This window comes from Chrysochloris asiatica, unplaced genomic scaffold (genome assembly GCF_000296735.1).
Source record: "Chrysochloris asiatica unplaced genomic scaffold, ChrAsi1.0 scaffold00099, whole genome shotgun sequence".
NCBI lineage: Eukaryota > Metazoa > Chordata > Mammalia > Afrosoricida > Chrysochloridae > Chrysochloris > Chrysochloris asiatica.
In genome coordinates this window covers 1,001,538-1,007,816 of record NW_006408617.1, presented here as the reverse complement: position 1 = coordinate 1,007,816, position 6,279 = coordinate 1,001,538, and the positions used below count along the sequence as shown (strand labels likewise).

General features: G+C 36.3%; 1 protein-coding gene across 1 annotated transcript in view; it reads left to right on the top strand.

The window, feature by feature from the left end:
* The window catches only part of KCNH7 (potassium voltage-gated channel, subfamily H (eag-related), member 7), a 649,673-nt gene that overhangs the window by 589,714 nt on the left and 53,680 nt on the right, over positions 1-6,279 (top strand). The gene's annotated exons all lie outside the window — the stretch shown is intronic.

Genomic DNA, 6,279 nt, shown 5'->3' with positions numbered 1-6,279 from the left:
CCTTTTTTCTGCTTGTTCTTCTATCTTAGTAGTATTGAGAGGTTTATCTCTCAGCTTACTAGTTCTGGCTTCCATCTCTTCAATTCTACTCCTTTGCCCTTTCAGTGTATTGCCCATTTCTGATATTTTATTAATCATTTGGACCTCTTTCTATAGGCTTTGAATTGTGTCCAATGCTGTATCTATCTTATTTGATTGTTTGTGTAGTTATTTCCTGACTTCTTTCTTATTTTTCTCAACTCCATTATTAAGTGTTTTGATACATTTTATAATCATTTTTCTGAATTCATTCTCAGGCATTTCCAAATCCTGCTCTTCCAGTATGGAGTGTAGGTCTACCTCTAGCTCATTTGTCTCTGACATTTTATCTCATTTCTGAACATGTGCTGATATTGTCATCAGTTTCTGTTTTGGGGGCATATTCAGTAGTTAGCCTTAATACTTAGATGGTGTGTGGGTTTGTTTGTTTGTTTGTTTTTATGCTTTCTGATTGCCTTCAGGTAGATATGATCAGGAGATGGGCTTTCCTTTTCACTCTTCTTCCTGAGAAATTTCGAGATGCCACTCTTAGTTGCTGGACGTAACTCAGGATTTAATGTTTGGCCTGTTTCCTTTTTAGTCTGCCTGTTCTGCTCTACATCTGCCATTTAGGTCTTTTTCCTAGTGATAAATAGTTTTGGGCTGGCTGTGGCCAATTTGCACTTCTGTTTGGTTTTAAGTGGAAATTGTCCCTTTAAATTTTGAGGAGCTCTGTGCACATGCATAATAGAACCTTCTGGGAGTGGGGGTGGGGCACCCCCTCTAGTCACCAGAATGGAGGTTCACAGACAGTGAGAGACCATTGAACAGATATATATATAAAATGTCAACACCTTTATCTCCATGGTTCTGTCAGGCATCCATGGCTGTTGTGATCCTTCCCTAGCTCAATCTCATTCAAGATAGTTGCTCAGGGAGCAGCTGAGTACGTTGGATTAGGAAGCACTGGATTGCTTGCTTCTGCTACAAATTCCACTGGCTTTAAGCCTTCCAACTTTCTAAATATTCCTTTATATGTGGTTCAGAGTTCTGGGACCATCCTCTGAGCCTGCTTGGTCTGTTATTCTGTGTTGTTGCTGATGGAGCTCCTCACTGCATTTCTACCCTATTCACCATCTTGCTTGTTCTCCTGTTGCTGTTCTTAAGTGCATCAAGTCAATTCCAACACATAGTGACCCTGTATAGAATTTCCAAGGTTATAAATCTTTTAAGGAACAGAAAGTCTCATCTTTCTCCCACAGAGCAGCTGGTGGTCTCAAACTACCAACTTTGTGGTTTGAAGTTCAGGGATTATCCTACAGAGCCATAGCACTTATCTTTTGACAATTAACACACTATTTATTAGTAATGTATGACTAATTATGGCATTAAGAAGGTTTAGGTTAAGTACTCTTGTTCTATGGTGTAGAAACACAGTTGGGTGAAGTGATTTGCCCAAGAGTCAACCTGTGGTAAATTCATGAACAGAACTCAGTTTCCTTGGCTTTTTATTCAAAATACTCTCTACCCATTTCTGTAGGAGACTCTATATAATGGAAAAGACAAAATAGGAGAAGTGGAGCTGTTGTATCTCAAAAATTATTTTTTGTCCTTTTCTATTATATTCACAATCTAACCATAGTGACCTTAGAGAAGTAGGATCCATGTGACAGTTTTAACATTTATTGTTATGTGCCATCTAATCAATTAAGGAGCTCTGGTAGCGTAGTGGTTACAAATCAAGCTGTGAACCTCAGGGTCAGCAGTTCGAAACTACCAGCTGTTCCGCGGGAGAAAGATGAGACTTTCTGCTCCCATAAAGATTTACAGCCTTGGAAACCCTGTATCAGGTTGCTATGAGTAAGATCCGACTCCATGGCACATAACAACAACAACATCTAGTCAATTATGACTCATAGTCACTCAGTTTGACAGAGTAAAACTGTTAAATAAGGTTTTGGAGGTGGGTAATCTTTATGGGAGCAGATTTTTCTACCTTGAAGCTGTTGGGTGGGCTAAAACTGTTATCATTTCTGTTAGCACCAAGCACTTCATCATTGTAACACCAGGGCTCTTTCCTTTAACATTTATAATAATAATAGTTGTACATTAACTCAAATATCATCTAATCTGAAGGTCTGCTATGGACTGCATACACTTGAATTGCCTTGACAGCCAGTTCATGATTGTTTTTAGCTTCTTTATATAGCAACAGCAAGGTTGACCCAAGAAAGTATAAATACCAAAATTGCACTTTAGGTGCTATAGAGACCCTTTCACCACCCCGTTCATATTTAAGTGAGTCTACATGAGATTTAAAATCTACATTTGATACCCCAAATAGCTAAGGATAGTACAAAAAAGCAAGAGTTGACTGTCTTTAGTTCATTGTATATTGGAGATTTTATAAAATAACATATAATTTTATTCAGTTAAATTAAGTAGCTCTTGTTACATGTTATTGTTAAATCAGTTCTACAAGTTTTAAATTAACCACAGGATAAATTGTCAAAACAGTAGCGCTATTAGAAGCCTTCTGTATGCATTGTAAATTCTGGCATGATTTCCATTACAGAAAATGAAACTACATTTTTAAAGTGTGTTTGCTGTTTGCCTTTTCTTTCTCTATTTTCAGAGCTGTATCAAAAAATTTAATATTAATAATGTGCATACCAAATTATAAATATTCTTAGTACTATTAACTAAGAGCACTTTCTAGTATATGGCATTTACAAATACTATGACTATTTCAGGATCAACATTTTTACTAATTATATGTCTATCAGAGATAGCAACCTAAATTGACACTTGAGAATCCTTCAAAAAGATTATCTTTCTAGAGGTACCACCTTTCATTAGTTATGTCTTATTAATTGTCACATTGCATTCTATCTGTGCATAGTATGATGCTGCATTACGTGGTACAGGGAATGAGAAGCAGTGTGAAATGTTGTAGGCATTACATTTTAACAAGACAGCATTTGTGTTGAGTCTGAATGCCTGTAGTTAATTCAGAGAACAGTATTTGAGTTTAAAATTCTGACATGTTTAGCAAACCAAGTATTCATTAAGGTAGGCGAGGTAGAAGCATTGTGAGAACTCCTGTGTGACACGATTACTACACTTGTGGTTTTGTAAGCACAGAAGACTTTTATTTCTGGTTTAGGCACCCTGTGCTTTGGTAGTATGAAACTCTTTATTTTTTTTTTTTCCCTCAGGTCCTAAAGGGATTTCCAGAATGCTTACAAGCTGACATTTGTCTACATCTCAACCAGACTTTGCTGCAAAACTGCAAAGCCTTTCGGGGGGCAAGTAAAGGTTGCCTTAGAGCTTTGGCAATGAAGTTCAAGACCACACATGCACCTCCAGGGGATACCCTGGTTCACTGTGGGGATGTCCTTACTGCACTTTACTTCTTATCCAGGGGCTCCATTGAAATACTCAAAGATGACATTGTGGTAGCTATTCTTGGTAAGTGTTTTAGAACTGGGTAGTGACAAATTCATGTATTAGCTGGGGCAATGCAAATTTTATAAAAAATCTTTTTAAAATGATAGAAAAAGGACAGGTCTATTTACGAGTACTGTCTAATTCAGAAAAAATATAAAAGCTTTATTAAAAATGCAATTCAAATCAAATTAACCCAGCAGAAAATATGTTTTCTTTACTACCTCACTTTTTCTCAGGTGTGCAAATGCTTCCATGATGCCTTTCAGTTCTTAGAAATGACTTAGGCATTTGAAGCCAAATGTATGAAACTAGTCAGCATTTTCTTTTTTATGTTAGAAGACATCTAACTCATTCTTAATCAACTAATACTTTAATATAAAACCTCTGTTTTTGGCATTGTTGCAAGCATGTGATAATGCCCTGTCATAATTTGGGGTTATGTTTTGATGAATTTAATCTAATTGTAGTACACTTGATTGTGTCCCATCAAAAGCATCATTTGAGTCTTTACCTAATAAAGAAAAAGAACTTTGAACACTACACCCAAGGATGTAGGTGGTGAAGAAATTGAAGTTATGCATAAATTAAGCAGATTTGGGTACAAAATAAAGTCAATACTTAATTTGTCTCTTTTTTTAAAAAAAATGAATTTCAGCCACCATGGATTTGTAGGATTTCTTAGAATATTAGGACAGTTAGGAAGAACCAGGGAGCAGATCCCACTAAAAAACCAACTGCCATATAGGTGATTCCAACTCATAGCAACCCTATATAGGGTTTCCAAGGTTGTAAATCTTTCCAGAGCAGAAAACCTCAGGTTTCTCACAAGAAGTAGCCAGTGGGTTTGAACCACTGACCTGGTAGTTAGCAGTCCAGTGCTCATCCGACAGCACCAGAGGTCAATCGTTTCCCTTCCTGGCAACTTGCCAATAAGTTTAGAGCCCACTCTCTATGGGAAATACCAGTGTCCAGGGTGAATGCAAATTTGTACTTCTTTTTTTTTTTTTTTTTTTTTTTTGCTGTGGATTAAATCTAGTTGCATTTAAATGGTTACATAATTGAACAATTTCTTTTGAGTTCTTTTCCATTCATGATAGCACACGACTGTTAGTTCCAAAATGACAGAGATGTTGTCTATTTTGTTCACCATTGTGTATAACCAGAGTCTGGCAGAGCACAGTATCCAAACACGTGAAGGAAGATGAATGAGTGATTCCCTTGGTATTTTGATGATTTTATTATAATGAGAAGCTTTTTGAAAAGTTCCCCAAAACTAAAAGATAAGAACTTGGTTTTCAATCCAATAAACACTATCCATGGGGTTTTCCTTAGATTTGCTCTGTTATATTGCCAAGGAAAGAATTTGCTTCATTGCATTACTGATTTTCAGTTCAGCTAACACTAGCTTCTGCAGGAAGGTAGCAAACCTTCTTGCTTTGTAAAATAGTCATTTTAGAGTGTTATTAAGCTCTATGTACTAACAGCCTTACTCCTTATTCAATTACAGTCATTTGAACTAACTAAAAAACAAAGCCCATGCTGAATTTAGTTCAGAGCCTTTTCTTTGATCATATCTATTTTGAAGTATCAAAACCCCATAAAGAATTTCAGGAGATTCTCCTTTTCTACCCCTATTTCCATGCAAGTCAGCAAGTAAAATCCTCACAGTATTCATTCTGGTTTTGAAAGGCTAATAATTTTTCATTTAAACTACAAACTCTTCTTTATAATGTCATTTTTTTTCTTAGCAAGTATAAAAGTATGTGATTTTTTCCTCTTTGAATTATCAGCTAAAATAAGAATAGTCAAGATTTCTTGTGTGTGTATTCTTTGATTAGCTAAAATGTTATTGTTTAAGTCTTCAGACACCAGAAGCTAAAATGACAAATTGTCTGTCTACCAGAAGTTAAAATAAATCTGAAAAGAAGTTTCATAAGAAAGTACTGTTTTACACTGCCATTAAGAATCTTTAAAAGCTTATTAATCAAGTAATCTATCATTATTTATTAAGCATATACAGCATAGGTACAATTTTTTCATGTCTTAGTCTTCAGATACAAAAATCTAAGTGGCCATTTCATTCAGGGAAAATATTGAGAGAAGGTTCAACATAGCAGATGTGTAAGGATTCTGATTCTGAAGTCAAAATGCTTGGGATTTAAGCCTGGTTGCTTTCTCCCTTTCTCCACTTTGCCCAACTAGCAAGACACTTATCAGTTTACCTCTTTAATCCTCTTCCCATAGTTATACAATTTGAATACTACTTAGTAATTATTTCATGAGGCTGTTTTAGGCTATGCACAGAAACATTTGACACAGTGCCTGGTGCCACTTAGTCCTCAATGAACACTTGCTGCTCTTGTTGCTGTCATTATCACTATCATCGGACAGACTTTGAAAAGCAAGTGGCATAAGGCTAGGCAGAGGGAATGGGCAGGACTCATCATAAACCAGGCATGGAATAAGCACAGGCTAGGTCAAAATAGAAGAAAGGTAAGCAGAAGAACAAAGGCCACACAAGAAAAAGACATGACTGTACAGGTTGAAAATACACTATATTTGTAAGCAATTGAACAAATTCATTAAGGAAAATCTACAAGTGGTTATTAAAGGAAACAATGTAGGCTATGTGAGTATGCATGTCAGATCTGAAGGTGCTCCCCCATAATTCCTGGTTTGGCATTCTAATCAGGTACCCTGCTGAGATGTTGTTGTTATTGTTAGGTGCCATCTAATCTCTCAGTACTGACTCAATGCAACCCTATGTGCAATAGATTGAAACACTGCCTGGTCCTGGGCTAACCTCACAAT